General features: G+C 45.6%; 2 protein-coding genes across 2 annotated transcripts in view; both read left to right on the top strand.

The window, feature by feature from the left end:
• Positions 1-15812, top strand: part of LOC144484595 (uncharacterized) — a 185593-nt gene that overhangs the window by 39409 nt on the left and 130372 nt on the right. The gene's annotated exons all lie outside the window — the stretch shown is intronic.
• Positions 1-15812, top strand: part of LOC144484581 (uncharacterized) — a 59941-nt gene that overhangs the window by 15927 nt on the left and 28202 nt on the right. The gene's annotated exons all lie outside the window — the stretch shown is intronic.

Raw genomic sequence — 15812 nt, 5'->3', positions numbered from 1 at the left:
TGTTATTATCCAGGGGGTGGTGGGAGTCTGGAATTCACTGTCTGGGAGGGTAGTGGAGGCGGGAAACCTCACAACCTTTAAAAAGCACATGGATGGGCACTTGAATGTTTTGACAGTTCAAACACCATCAGCCAAGAGCTGGAAAATGGATTAGTGTAAATTTAGTATAGTTTTGTCAGTGCAGACTCGATGGGCTGAAAGGCCTCTTCTGTACTGTATGACTCTATGACTTGTGAACTCGCTGGTGTTTCTGCAGTCGGGATGAATGAGTGAATCCCTTCCCACACACGGTGCAGGTGAACGGTCTCTCCCCAGTGTGAACCCGCTGGTGTGTCCGCAGGCCTGATGGCACACTGAATCCTTTCCCACACACAGAGCAGGAGAATGGCCTCTCCCCAGTGTGAACTCGCTGGTGTCGCCACAGGCTTGATGACACACTGAATCCTTTCCCACACACAGAGCAGGTGAATGGTCTCTCCCCGGTGTGAACTCGCTGGTGGTTCTGCAAATGAAATAATTGAGCGAATCCTTTCCCACACACAGAGCAGGTGAATGGTCTCTCCCCAGTGTGAACTCGCTGGTGTCTCCGCAGGGTGGATAACTGAATGAACCCTTTCCCACACTCAGAGCAAGTGAACGATTTCTCCCCAGTGTGAACTCGCTGGTGTCTCTGTAAATCAATTATCTGAGTGAATCCCTTCCCACACACAGAGCAGGTGAACGGCCTCTCCCCAGTGTGACTGCGCCGATGAATTTCCAGCTGAGATGGGAAACTGAATCCTTTCCCACAGTCCCCACATTTCCACGGTTTCTCCATGGTGCGGGTGTCCTTGTGGCTTTCCAGGTTAAATAATCAGTTAAATCGCACACAGAACACGGGTACAGTCTCTCCCCGCTGTGAATGCTGCGATGTATTTTCAGGCGGTGGAACTGGTTAAAGCTCTTTCCACACTCAGTGCACTGGAACACTCTCACTCTGGTGTGTCTGTGTCTTGGTGCTTTTTCAGTCACATTTATGTCAAAGAAATTCTGAAGCAGACAGAACAGAAAAAGATTTCTCCTTCTCGGTTCAAAGGCCAATGATATTCAGATCCCGATCAATCAAATGACTGTCAGATTTTGATGTGACGTTTGGTTTTGAGATTTCTGTCTGTAAATCCTCACCTTCTGTTATCCTGCAAAAGCAGATTACAAAAGTCATCACTGTCAGTACAGGATAGAAATTCAGAACAGACATTTCCTTTTTTTAAGTTTATTCATTAGTCACAAGTAAGGCTTACATTAACACTGCAATGAAGTCACTGTGAAATTCCGCTAGTTGCAGCAGTCTGGCACCTGTTGGGATCAATGCATCGAAACAGCACATCGATCAGAAGTCTTTCAGAAGTCTTTCAGAATTCTAGTTTCTATGGAAACTTCTTTCCTCTCTCATTCCCCAAAAGCTGTAAATCTCCATCCCACACACTCTCCCTCCATTCTCACTCTGCTGTATCTAATATTCACCCTCCCAATTCTCCTGAAGGTGCTGATTGAGGCTGATTGACAGATCCATGCTCACTGCTTCCTGTCCTGGACACAGAGAGCTGGAAATCTCCATGCAGGCTGCCAGACAGATATATGTCTATCTGACTGGACTAACAATGTGTGGAATGTACAGACTGGATTCACTCGCTTTCCCTTCAGTGGCTAAGGGCGGACACGGCACCAGAAACCAATGAACTGTACACAAGGCTTTCTCTGGACGTTGCTGAAGAGATAGTGACAATTTAGTTGTAATTTTTCATAACTCGCTAAATTCCAGGAGGATATCAGAAGATTGGAAAACAGCCTGGTTCAAGAAGGGAGAAAGGCAGAAGGCAGGGAACTATAGGCCAGTTAGTTTAACATCAATTATTGGCAAGACGCTGGAGTCAAAGAGGAAATAGCTAATCATTCAGGAAAGCTGAATATAATCAAAACTCGTCAACATGGTTTTATGAAAGATACATCACGATTGACAAATTTGCTCGAATTCTTTGAGGATGCAAGAGGAAGAGTAGGTCGAGCACAATCTGTAGATGTAGTGTATTTAGATAGAGCAGCACAGCGCCAGGGACCCGGGTTCAATTCCGGCCTTGTGTAACAGTCTGTGTGGAGTCTGCACGTTCTCCCCATGTCTGCATGGATTTCCTCCGGGTGCTCCAGTTTCTTCCCATAGTCCAAAGATGTGCGGGTTAGGTTGATTGGCCATGCTAAGTTGTCCCCTTGTGTCCCAATAGATATAGATTAGGGGGATTAGTGTGGTTAAAAATGTGGGGTTATGGGGATAGGACCTGGGAAAGATGCTCTTTTCGAGAGTCAGTGCAGACTTATACTTCAATGCAAGGAGCGTAGCAGGTAAAACAGACGAACTTGGGGCCTTAATGGGCACGAGGAATTTGGATGTGGTTGCGGTGACGGAGACTTGGTTGAAAGAGGGACAGGACTGGCAGCTGAATATTCCAGGGTACAAGTGTTTTAGGCGAGACAGAGGAGGGGCCAAAAGAGGTGGGGGAGTAGCGGTATTGGTTGGAGAGCATATTACAGCGGTGCAGAGGGAGGACAATTCGGAGGAGTCGTGTAGCGAGTCACTCTGGGTGGAGCTTAGAAACAGGAAAGGCGCAGTCACTATGTTGGGGGTGTACTACAGGCCCCCCAACAGCCCAAGGGAAGTGGAAGAATGGATATGTCAGGAGATACTGGATAGGTGCAGGAAATATAGGGTTGTTGTAGTGGGAGACTTCAATTTCCCTGGTATAGACTGGAATTCGCTGAGGGCAGGGACTCTGGATGGGGAGGCATTTGTAAAATGTGTACAGGAGGGTTCGTTGGAACAATATGTGGACAGCCCAACTAGAGAGGGGGCTATACTGGACCTGGTGCTGGGGAATGAGCCCGGTCAGGTCTTCAAAGTTTTGGTCGGGGAACATGTGGCAAATAGTGACCACAATTCTGTTAGCTTTAGGATAGTGATGGAAAAGGATGAGTGGTGTCCCAAGGGTAAGGTGTTGGATTGGGGGAAGGCTAACTTTATTGGGATCAGGCAGAAATTGGCAGCTCTTGATTGGGAGAGGCTGTTTGAGGGTAAATCCACATCTGGTATGTGGCAGTCTTTTAAGGAACGGTTGTTAGGGCTACAGGACAAGCATGTGCCTGTAAAAAAGAAGGATAGGAAGGGTAGGATTAGAGAACCGTGGATAACCAGGGAAATTGAGGGACTGGTCAAAAGGAAAAGAGAGGCGTATGTTAGGTCCAAGGAGCTAAAAACGGAGGGAGCTCTGGAGGAGTATAATGAAAGTAGGAAAATACTCAAACGGGGAATTAGAAGAGCAAAAAGGGGTCACGAAATGTTCTTGGCGGACAGGATTAAGGAGAATCCCAAGGCATTTTATTCATACGTTATGAACAAAAGGGTTGTAAGGGAAAAAATCGGACCTCTCAGGGACAAAAGTGGGGACTTATGCTTGGAGCCCAAAGAGGTAGGGGAGATCCTAAATGAATACTTTGCGTCGGTATTCACTAAGGAGAGGGATGTGTTGACTGGGAGTGTCTCGGAGGGGAATGTTGAACCGTTGGAGAAAATCTCCATTACAAAGGAGGAAGTGTTAGGTTTGTTAGAGAATATAAAGACTGACAAATCCCCAGGGCCTGATGGAATCTTTCCAAGGCTGCTCAGGGAGACGAGAGGTGAAATCGTTGGGCCTCTGACGCAAATCTTTGTCTCGTCACTGGACACAGGTGAGGTCCCAGAGGATTGGAGGATAGCTAATGTGGTCCCGTTATTTAAGAAGGGTAGGAAGGATAACCCGGGTAATTATAGGCCGGTGAGCTTGACGTCCGTGGTGGGGAAGTTGTTGGAGAAGATTCTTAAAGATAGGATGTATGCGCATTTAGAAAGGAATAAACTCATTAACGATAGTCAACATGGTTTTGTGAGAGGGAGGTCATGCCTCACGAACCTGGTGGTGTTTTTTGAAGAAGTGACCAAAATGGTTGACGAAGGTAGGGCCGTGGATGTTGTCTATATGGACTTTAGTAAAGCGTTTGACAAAGTCCCTCATGGTAGGCTAGTGAAAAAGGTTGGATCCCATGGGATAAAGGGGGAGGTGGCTAGATGGGTGGAGAACTGGCTTGGTCATAGAAGACAGAGGGTGGTAGTGGAAGGGTCTTTTTCCGGCTGGAGGCCTGTGACTAGTGGTGTACCGCAGGGCTCTGTATTGGGACCTCTGCTGTTTGTGATTTATATAAATGATCTGGAAGAAGGAGTAACTGGGGTGATCAGTAAGTTTGCGGACGACACAAAACTGGCAGGACTTGCAGATAGTGAGGAACATTGTCAGAGGCTACAGAAGGATATAGATAGGCTGGAAATTTGGGCAAGGAAATGGCAGATGGAGTTCAATCCTGATAAATGCGAAGTGATGCATTTTGGTGGGAATAATGTAGGGAGGAGCTACACGATAAATGGAAGAACCATAAAGGGTGTAGAGACGCAGAGGGACCTGGGTGTGCAAGTCCACAGATCTTTGAAGGTGACGTCACAGGTGGAGAAGGTGGTGAAGAAGGCATATGGCATGCTTGCCTTTATAGGACGGGGCATAGAGTATAAAAGTTGGGGTCTGATGTTGCAGATGTATAGAACGTTGGTTCGGCCGCATTTGGAATACTGCGTCCAGTTCTGGTCGCCACACTACCAGAAGGACGTGGAGGCTTTGGAGAGAGTACAGAGGAGGTTTACCAGGATGTTGCCTGGTATGGAGGGGCTTGGTTATGAGGAGAGATTGGGGAAACTGGGGTTGTTCTCCTTGGAAAGACGGAGGATGAGGGGAGACTTAATAGAGGTGTATAAAATTATGAAAGGCATAGATAGGGTGAACGGTGGGAAGCTTTTCCCCGGGTCGGTGGTGACGTTCACGAGGGGTCATAGGTTCAAGGTGAAGGGGGGGAGGTTTAACACAGATATCAGAAGGGCATATTTTACACAGAGGGTCGTGGGAGCCTGGAATGTGTTGCTCGGCAAGGTGGTGGAGGCGGACACACTGGGAACGTTTAAGACTTATCTAGACAGCTATATGAACGGAGTGGGAATGGAGGGATACAAAAGAGTGGTCTAGTTTGGACCAGGGAGCGGCGCGGGCTAATTGTTCCTGGTTTCTCGTTTCAAGGCTTCATTCTACGATCATCTTGCTGGTGCCAGTACAGAGTGAGACTGCGGATAGTTGGGAACCTGTCTCGGGGGCAGGGAATTCATATGGTGTTCGTGGAAGTGGAAATGACTAGGGTTGGGAAGCATTTTCCGATCGGGGCCATTGTGATCTCCTGGACTCGTTTCGATCGCCTCAGGGGGTCGGAGAGGAATTTCCCAGATTTTTTTTTTTTTTCCCCATATTGGCCCTGGGGTTTTTCACTCTGGGTTTTCGCCTCTCCCTGGAGATCACATGGTCTGGAATGGGGGGGTGGGGGTAAGTTAATGGGTGTAATGAACAAAGCATCATAGCTGTGAGGGACAGCTCGGTGGATAGGATATTGGTATGTAGATAGGCTGGAAAATTGGGCGGGGATCCTGGATTCAGGATTCAATCCTGGACCGGGGAGCGGCGCGGGCTTGGAGGGCCGAAGGGCCTGTTCCTGTGCTGTATTGTTCTTTGTTCTTTGTTCTTTGTTCTCTGAGCCAAATGGCATCCTGCACTCTAGGGATCCTATGATTTCCAAAAGGCATTTGACAAGGTACTGCATAAGAGGCTGGTACATAAAGTAAAAGTTCATGGAATTGTAGGAAGTGTGTTAGCATGGATTAAAAACTGTCCGTCACATAGAAAACAGAAAATTGGAATAATGTGTCATTTTCAGAGTGGAAAGATGTAACTAGTGGAGTACCACAGGGATCAGTTCTTCGCCTGCAATTGTTCATTATTCAATTAATGACCTGAAGGAAGGAACAGAATGTAAGGTTTCCAAATGATTCGAAGATAGGTGGACAGACATGTTGTGATGAGGATCTTTTGATTCTGCAACAGGATATAGATAGATTGAGTGACTGGGTGAAAACCTGGCAAATGGTGTTTAACGTGGGGAAGTGTAGGGTCGTGTATTTCAGTCGGAGGAATCAAAAGGGAGATTATCTACATGGAGAGAGGCTGCAGTTGAATGAAGTACAGAGGGATCTAGATGTTCTTGCACATGAATCACAAAAGGCTAGCAGACAGGTCCCACAATAAGTAAGAAGGGATTGGAGTTTAAAAACAGGAAAGTTTTGTTGCAATTGTACAGGGTGTTGGTGAAGCCTCACCTGGAATACTGTGTACATTTTTGATCCCCTTACCTAAACAAGGATATAGTAACATTGGAGATAGTCCAAAGGAGATTCACCAGGCTAATTCCTGCGATTAGAGGGTGGTCCTATCAAGAGAGAATAAATTGTCTCGGTCTGTATTCATTGAAGTTTTGAAGACAAAGGGGTGACTTTATTGAAGCATATAAGATCCTGAGGGGGCTTGACAGGGTAGATAGTGAGACATTTTCACGAGTGGAAGAGTTACAAACAAGCTACAAGATAAAGGATCGGTCATTTAAACCTGAGTTGCGCAGAAATTGTTTCTCGCAAAGGATGGTGAATCTCTGGAATTCTCTGCCTCAAAGGGTGGTGGAGGCTGGATCATTAGAAGTATTTAAAGTGAGGTGGATAAATATTTGATAGATCGACGATTGGAGGGCTATAGGGAAATGGCACAGAAAAGAAGCTGAGGCTAGAATAGATCAGCTATGATTGGATTGAATGGCGGGGCAGGCTTGATGGGCCTGGTGGCCACTCCTGCTTCTATTTCTTGTCATCAGTTCCTGCAAGACAACAATTTCCCCAGAAAGTGTTACATTTGGACATAAATGAGTAGACTAATGTGTGAATACACTGGTTAGAGAGACATGAAGAATGCGAGGAGGATTTTTATTTCGGCAGCGAGTGGTGACCTGGAAGTTAAAAATTCAACTCCAGAATAAGAGAAGAAATGGAAAGGGGGAGAAAAGAAAGTGTTTTACTCACAGATGTTGGAGACAGAAGGAAGTTTGAGTCTGTCTGAAGCTCAATCTTCATTCAGAGAGAAGCAGCAGCAGCTTTGCTGGGCAGGAGTGAGCAGCTGAACAAGCTCATTGTCCACTTCCGCATTCAGACAATGGGGATCTCTGATTGGCTGGAGGACCAGAGTACGTCCGGTCTTCCAGAGTTCCCATTGGTCAATCCCCCGCAGACAGACAATGAGGGGCGGAGCCCCACGTGGGGGTGGGCGGGACTTTGTTCTCCAGCCGCGCTGAGCTGTTGTCCAATGGGAAAGGCTGAAAGACCCGGACAGACAATGGTCAGTGCGCCGGCTTTGTCCTGGGCCCCGCCCCACACCCGCACATGCGCATTCCCCCAAAACCTGCACATGCGCGCTTTTGACTCACTGTCCCTCATCAGCTCTGGCCAATGAAAAATGTTGGAGGACCGGAAGGCCTCAGGTCTTCCAGCCAATCAGAGCGCGGGCTTTTGTGTGACTGAAGATGGAGCTTCAGACAGACTAAAATGTGTTCCTGTCGCCAACATCTGTGAGTAAAACACTTTCTTTTCTCCCCCTTTCCATTTCTTTTCTCATTCTGGGGGAAATTGGGGACTTGCAGCAACTGAAGGGAAAGGAAGTGAATCCAGGAAGGCTGCAGACTCTGGAAAGGTTGGCCCAGGTCTCTCTCTCTCTCTTAAAGACATTGACATCCTTTGCTCCCTCAGCTTGACACATTTATTTGTCTGGCTAAAAGGATGGTCTCTTTCCTGATGTTCACATTTAAAGGCTGGTTTCCACCGGAGATGGCTGACATTTAAGGGAACAAATTAATATAGGACAGAGATATGTCTAGTTTTGTTCTATTGTACAGATTAGATTTTATTTATGGTCCTGTAATAAAGTACATTTATTTGGAGAGAAAGCGAAGATGAGATGGGATTTCTTCACTCAAGGATCTGGTGAAGCTTTGGAATTCTTTACCCCAGAGGACTGTAAAGCCATTATCAAGAATTTTCAAGTAAGGGTTTGATAGGTTTCTAGATATTCAAGATCATAGAAATCATAGAAAACCTACAGTACAGAAAGAGGCTACTCGGCCCATCGAATCTGCAACGACCACAATCCCACCCAGGCCCTACCCCCATATCCCTACATATTTGCCCACTAATCCCTCTAACCTACGCATCTCAGGACACTAAGGGCAATTTTTAGCATGGCCAATCAACCTAACCTGCACGTCTTTGGACTGTGGGAGGAAACCGGAGCACCCGGAGGAAACCCACGCAGACACGAGGAGAATGTGCAAACTCCACACAGACAGTGACCCAAGCCGGGAATCGAACCCAAGTCCCTGGAGCTGTGAAGCAGCAGTGCTAACCACTGTGCTACCGTGCCGCCCATGATATCAAGGGATATCAAGGGATCCAGGGGATACTGTGGAGAAAATGGTGCTCAGGTACATCTGGGCGGCACGGTGGCTCAGTGGTTATCACGGCTGTCTCACAGCGTACCGGCCTGGCTTCCATTCCTGGCTTGGGTCACTGTCTGTGTGGAGTTTGCATGATCTCTGCATGGGTTTCCTCCAGTGCTCCGGTTTCCACCCACAATCCAAAGATGTGTGGATTGGATTGATTGGCCATGATAAATTGACCCTTAGTGTTGGGGGATTCGAAGGGTAAACATGGGGGGTTACGGGGATTGGAACTGGTTGGGATTGTTGTTGGTGCAGGCTCGATGGGCCTAATGCCTTCCTCCTGCACTGTAGATTCTATGATTCTATGAATGGTTGAGCGGACTCAATGTGGCGAATAACTGATTGCAGCTGCTTTGAGTTATGATTTCTGTGCTGGACAGGAAGCAGTGAGCATGGATCTGTCAATCAACCTGAATCAACACCTTCAGGAAAATTGGGCGCGTGAATATTAGATACAGCAGAGTGAGAATGGAGATTTACAGCTTTTGGGGAATGAGAGGAAAGAATGCTCCACAGAAACTAGAATTGTCTGTTCTGAACTTCTATCCTGTAGCGACAGTGATAGTTTTTATAAACTCCTTTTACAGGATATCAGAAGGTGAAGATTTACAGACAGAAATCTCAAACCAAATATCTGACAGACTCACTCAATTCATCTGGACCCGAATATCATCGGCCTTTCAATCTAGAAGGAGAAATGTTTCTCTGTTCTGTCTGCGAGAGAAGATTTTAAACATCAGCATCACTGGAAAAGCACCGAAACACAGACACACTCAATTGAGAGTGTTCCAGTGCACGGAGGAAAAAGCTTTAACCAGATACACAGCCTGAAAATACATTGCAGCATTCACAGCGGGAGAGACTGTACTCGTGTTCTGTGTGAGTTTTAACTGATTGTTTAACTTGGAGAGTCACAAGGACACCCGCACCATGGAGAAACCGTGGAAATGTGGGGATTGTGGGAAGGGATTCAAAGCTCCATCTGATCTGGAAATTCATCGACGCAGTCACACCGGGGAGAGGCCGTTCACCTGTTCGGTGTGTGGGAAGGGATTCACTTTGTCATCCAGCCTGCGGAGACACCAGCGAGTTCACACTGGGGAGAGACCGTTCGCCTGCCCTCAGTGTGCGAAGAGATTCAGTCAGTTATCCAGCCTGCGGACACACCAGCGATTTCACACTGGGGAGAGACCTTTCACCTGCTCTCAGTGTGGGGAGGGATTCAGTCGGTCATCCAATCTGCGGACACACCAGCGAGTTCACACTGGGGAGAAACCGTTCACCTGCTCTCAGTGTGGAGAGGGATTCACTCAGTCATCCAACTTGCGGACACACCAGCGAGTTCACACTGGGGAGAAACCGTTCACCTGCTCTCAGTGTGGGGAGCGATTCACTCGATTATCCATCCTACGGACACACCAGCGAGTTCACACTGGGGAAAAACCGTTCACCTGCTCTCAGTGTGGGAAGGGATTCAATGACTTATCCAACTTGCAGAAACACCAGCGAGTTCACACTGGGGAGAGGCCGTTCACCTGCCCTCAATGTGGGAAGAGATTCACTGACTCATCCAGCCTGCAGACACACCAGCGAGTTCACACGGGGGAGAGGCCATTCATCTGCTCTCAATGTGGGAAGGGATTCAGTGTTTCATCTGCCCTGCTGAGACACCAACAAGTTCACGAGTGATTCCAGGAGTTGGATTCTGCTGTTATTGTTTCTGCTCTCAATTACACCCAGGACTGCATTTTGTTCATTCTCACAGTTGGTCAATGGGGAGGGTCGGAGGGTTTCTTTCTGCTGGACTGGCCGGTCTCATGACTTTGCCTCCAGTGGGCTGATGCTCTTTGAGTCTTGTTGCGAATACCTGGTTTCAAATTTCACACGGATCACAGAGTGACAGGGTGTGAGGAAGTTCAGAGATATTTAGTCAGCATTTCTGTTTGAAACCCCCCAAATGCCCATCCAATTTCCTTTGTAATTGTTTATTGTCTCCACTTCCTCCACCCTCGGAGGCAGCGAGTTCCAGGTCATTACCATTCACTGCATCAAAATATTCTTCCTCACATCCCACCCCCCTCTGCATCTCTGACCCAAAACCTTAAATCTGTGTCCCCCTCATCCTTGTCCCATCAGCTAATGGGAACAGCTTTTCTTTGTCCACCTTATCTAAACCTGTCAGAATCTTGTCCACCTCTATCAAATCTCCCCTCAACCTCCTTTGCTCCAAGGGGAACAACCCCAACCTGACATCGACAATAACGAACAAACTAACAGAATATGTTACTGTCTGAAATCAAATGGGAATGTTTAATTTCTGTTTTAAAGATATTGTGAATATATTGTCCTGGACAATAAAGGAATTGGAATAACTCACCTTGGGTGTGGTTGAATGAAATGTATCAATCTGATATCGACCTACAGTCCAGTGAAAGTCTGGAATGTGTAGCTGGAAATCCCTCCCTAACAGCACTGTGTGTGTACCTACACCTCAGGCATTGTAACAGTTCAGGAAGGCAGTGTTGGGGTTGACCATGGCCGAGGCAGCTACATACAGCCACATATTCTGTTATAATTGAAGTACTGCAGATTATAGGACTGGACTATTTTGACCACATTCCTGTGACTGCTCAGTTTCTGCAATCATGAACCATTAAAGCTGCTTAGCAGGGTCCCAACAGAGGACCTGGTGAGAATATTTACTCAGAATGAGTTGGAGTTCAATTTATTCCAGGACCATCTGGTGTTCAGCAGCTGAGAAACCTGAATCTGTGAACAGGGGGTCTGACCAATCAACAAAGAATGGTAGGTAGTTAGTTAAGAAATTAAGAAGTGTTCTTGGGCATTGTTTAAATTAATTTATCCTAAATTTGTGATAAGAACTGTGAGGGATTTGTGACCCAATCGTCGGTGAAGTGACGGTAAACTCCAAGTAACACTGGACTGAAAAGCGGACCTCTGAGTAGATTCTAATGGTTATAATCCTACGCAAGCATGGCCAGTGAAAAATCAGAGCTCAAGTGGGAACCGGACAGGTTCTTACCTGCTATTTGGAAACTAAGAACAAGAAACTTGTTGATAAAATGATTTGAGAATAGAGCCAACGTTTTGTGTCTGGACGACACTTCGAAACATTGGCTCTGTTCTCTCTCCGCAGATGCTGTCAGACCTGTTGAGATGTTCCAGCATTTTCGATTTTTGTTTCAGATTCCAGCATCCGCAGTATTTAACTTTTAGGATAAAATGTTTACGCAAAACAGAGGGAGTGGTGGCAAAGGGAGAAAAAGGATAAGGATGATAAAGTCTGGGTTCTGATTCTCTGAGCCCATGTAGAATTTTTTTAAAAGAGTGAACCAGTTTATAAAGAACGGAAGTTACCCATCCCTAACAAAAACTGATCAAATTAAAATAATTACATTGAGGAATATAACAAAAAAACTTAATAGATGAAGTTTAAAATCAAGTTTGTTTTATTGTTCGAGAAGTTTTTTAAACTTGTGTAAAGTGATGTAATTGTGTGCCAAGTTTTTGCTGCTCACTCTCCACCCCTTTAGGTTCTGTAGGAAAGTTAACCCTTTCAGCAGACAGTTCATTTGTTTTTAAATCGCCTGAAAATTCATATTTATTTTAGTTTATAATTGAAGATTTATGGGAATTTGCTAAGGTGGGCGTTTGACATTTTTAAAGTATAAAGAAGGGGTCTTGAGAAGCCAATTTGGTAGAGAGAGATGGAGGGAGAGATGTTTACAGAGAGGTGTTGAGAGCTGTTGGTTTTACAAGTTACCCCTGTTTGCAGAGTTGTCGCTTCATGTCCTGGTCTGAGAGGGAGAGAGGTTTGTTCAATTGTTAAAGTGAAGCTTTCTCCATTGAGTGTTAATCGATACTTTGTTTTTTATCTTTCTGACTTGTCACATTTTTAATGGTTAATAAACTTTCTGAATTCACCATTTAAAGTGTTCTTTCTTGCCAGATGGTTAAGTCACTAGAACCTGGTGTGAATTACAATTAGGGAGATTATTGTAAACAAGAGAACCTCCATAAATTGATGACAGGAAGGCTCTGGCAGGTGAGAACCTAGAAACTATCATTATCACGAAAGAGGTAGTGTTGGGCAAGTTAATGGTGCTAAAGGTAGACAAGTCTCCTGGTCCTGATGGAATGCATCCCAGGGTACTAAAAGAAATGGCGGGGGAAATAACAAATGCACTAGTGGTAATTTACCAAAATTCACTGGACTCTGGGGTGGTTCCCGCAGATTGGAAAACAGCAAATGTGACATCACTGTTTAAAAAAGGAGGTAGACAAAAGGCAGGTAACTATAGGCCGGTTAGCTTAACTTCTGTAGTAGGGAAAATGCTTGAATCTATCATCAAGGAAGAAATAGCGAGACATCTGGATATAAATTGTCCCATTGGTAAGACGCAGCATGGGTTCATGAAGGGAAGGTCATGTTTGACTAATTTGGTGGAATTCTTTGAGAACATTACATGTGCAGTTGACAATGGGGAACCTGTGGATGTGGTGTATCTGGATTTCCAGAAGGCATTTGACAAGGTGCCGCACCAAAGACTGCTACATAAGATAAAGGTGCACGGTGTTACGGGTAATGTATTAGCATGGATAGAGGATTGGTTAACTAACAGAAAGCAAAGAGTGGGGGTAAATGGGTGTTTTTCTGGTTGGCGATCAGTGACCAGTGGTGTGCCTCAGGGATCAGTGTTGGGACCGCAATTGTTTATGTTTTACATGGATGATTTGGAGTTGGGGACCAAGTGTAGTGCGTCAAAGTTCGCAGATGACACAAAGATGGGTGGCAGAGCAAAGTGTGCAGAGGACGTTGAAAGTCTGCAAAGGGATATAGATAGTCTAAGTGAGTGGGCGAGGGTCTGGCAGATGGAGTACAATGTTGGTAAATGTGAGGTCATCCATTTTGATGGAAATAACAGCAAAATTGACTATTATTTAAATGGTAAAAAATTGCAGCATGCTGCTGTGCAGAGGGACCTGGGTGTCCTTGTGCAGGAATCTCAAGGAGTTGGTTTGCAGGTGCAGCAGGTAATTAAGAAGGCAAATGGAATTTTGTCCTTCATTGCGAGAGGGATGGAGTTTAAAAACAGCGAGGTTATGTTGCAGCTGTATAAGGTGCTGGTGAGGCCACACCTGGAGTACTGTGTACAGTTTTGGTCTCCTTACTTGAGAAAGGATATACTGGCTCTGGAGGGGGTGCAGAGGAGATTCACTAGGTTGATTCCAGAGTTGAGAGGGTTGGCTTATGAGGAGAGACTGAGTAAATTGGGGCTATCCTCATTGGAATTCAGAAGAATGAGAGGAGATCTTATAGAAACATATAAGATGATGAAGGGAATAGATAAGATAGAAGCAGGGAAGTTGTTTCCACTGGCGGGTGAAACTAGAACTTGGGGGCATAGCCTCAAAATAAGGGGAAGCAGATTTAGGACTGAATTGAGGAGGAACTTCTTCACACAAAGGGTTGCGAATCTGTGGAATTCCCTGCCCAGTGAAGCAGTTGGGGCTACCTCATTGAATGTTTTTAAGGCAAGGATAAATTATTGAACAGTAAAGGAATTAAGGGCTATGGTGAGTGGGCGTGTAAGTGGAGCTGAGTCCACAAAAAGATCAGCCATGAGGCTCGAGGGGCCAGATGGCCTACTCCTGCTCCTAGTTCTTATGTTCTTCCCACAATCCCCACATTTCCATGGCATCTCCCTGTGACTGCAAATTATGTTCCAAAAGGCCAGGTGATTGGTTGAAGCTTTCACCACACCTGACTAAACCTCTGACTAACCTGACTAAAACTGAGGATAAAGTATTGGTGTCTGTAAGGGCTAAAACAATACCCTTGGCTTCCTTGTAGATCTGTGGCACCAAGTTCAAGACTCCTTCCTGAATCATCCTCTTGGCCTCTCGCCTGTCAACTGCCCATGAGAATCTCATGTTTCAGAATGTTCACTGCTCATTCTTCCAAACCCAATGAGTATCGGTGCAACCCTTCCCCAAAAGACAACGAGTTGGATTCTGCGGCCTCACTTGCCCCAAAACTGGAGAATTCCCCTCGAGGTCAAAGGACCTTTGTGTGGTCCACCCCCCCGGCCTGCTACGATTCCTGTGGTGGGTGGGATGGGAGAATTCTCCCCTACACCTTCACAACCTTTCCTCAAAAGACAACACCTTCATCTTAGGAATGGGCCTGGTGAACTTTCTCTGAACTCATCCCAATGAAAGCATGTCATTCCATAAGTAGGGAGACCAAACCGTACACAGTATTCCAGCTGCTATCTCAGCAATGTCCTATGTAGGTGCAGCAAGTTCCCTTTTTCAAACTCCACCCCCTTGCAGTAAAGTCCAACACTCCATTTGCCTTCTTCTTTACTTGCTGTACCTTCATCCTATTTTTTCACGATTCATGTACAAGGACACCCAGATTCCTCTCTACGGCAGTATTCTTCAGTTTCTGTATATTTAAACAATTTTTTGCTTCTCTATTCTTCCTGCCAAAGTGGAAAAGCTCCCACTTTCCCGCACTATACTCCATCTGCCATTTTTCTGTCCATTCAGGTAACTTATCTGTGTCCCTTACAGATTTTTTGTAATAACCTCACAACTTGCTTTTCTATCTATCTTTGTATCATCAATTCTGGCTTCATCCAAGTCATTGATCAAGGTGGCTGTTTTTCTCTCTCAGTTGTGGGTGATATTTGTCCCTATTCTCCTGGAAACTGAATGAATCTTGTTCCAAACTGGGTTCAATATCAGACATTTCAGGGAGTCAGGAATCATTCGCCCCTGAACCTACACTGGTAAAACCCCAGACAGTTCCTCAGTAAGGATTTTTCTGGTTCCTCACCATATATTAGTCAGGATACTGAAACCCAGCTTTTTTACAGTCCACTCCTGGAGGCCCCACTCCCTGAGCCGACAACATTCAGCAGTGTCAGTGCTGAAGTTTCACAGTGGGAGTGATTCCCAGAGTAACTGTCAATCAGATCACCATTGATGTCCAGGTTTGTGTAGTTTTAGTTATCCTGATGTCTAACACACACACATCAATAAAACAGGGAATTCCTGCAAACAAACTGCAGCTTCTTCTCTATCTGGAGATCCAATGTTTGTTGAATAATTGTCCCAGTGGTTAACAAGCTCCTGTGAACTCATCCAACTCGGATTTTAATACTGACTTTAACAAATATATTTTAAATAGGTTTATTTTAAATGAGTTAAAACCAGCCTTAAAATTGTAGATATAGTATAATAACCAGAGTACTTTT

Source organism: Mustelus asterias, unplaced genomic scaffold (genome assembly GCF_964213995.1).
Source record: "Mustelus asterias unplaced genomic scaffold, sMusAst1.hap1.1 HAP1_SCAFFOLD_116, whole genome shotgun sequence".
NCBI lineage: Eukaryota > Metazoa > Chordata > Chondrichthyes > Carcharhiniformes > Triakidae > Mustelus > Mustelus asterias.
The sequence above is the reverse complement of the archived record's forward strand: the minus strand, read 5'-3'. Positions and strand labels throughout refer to the sequence as shown.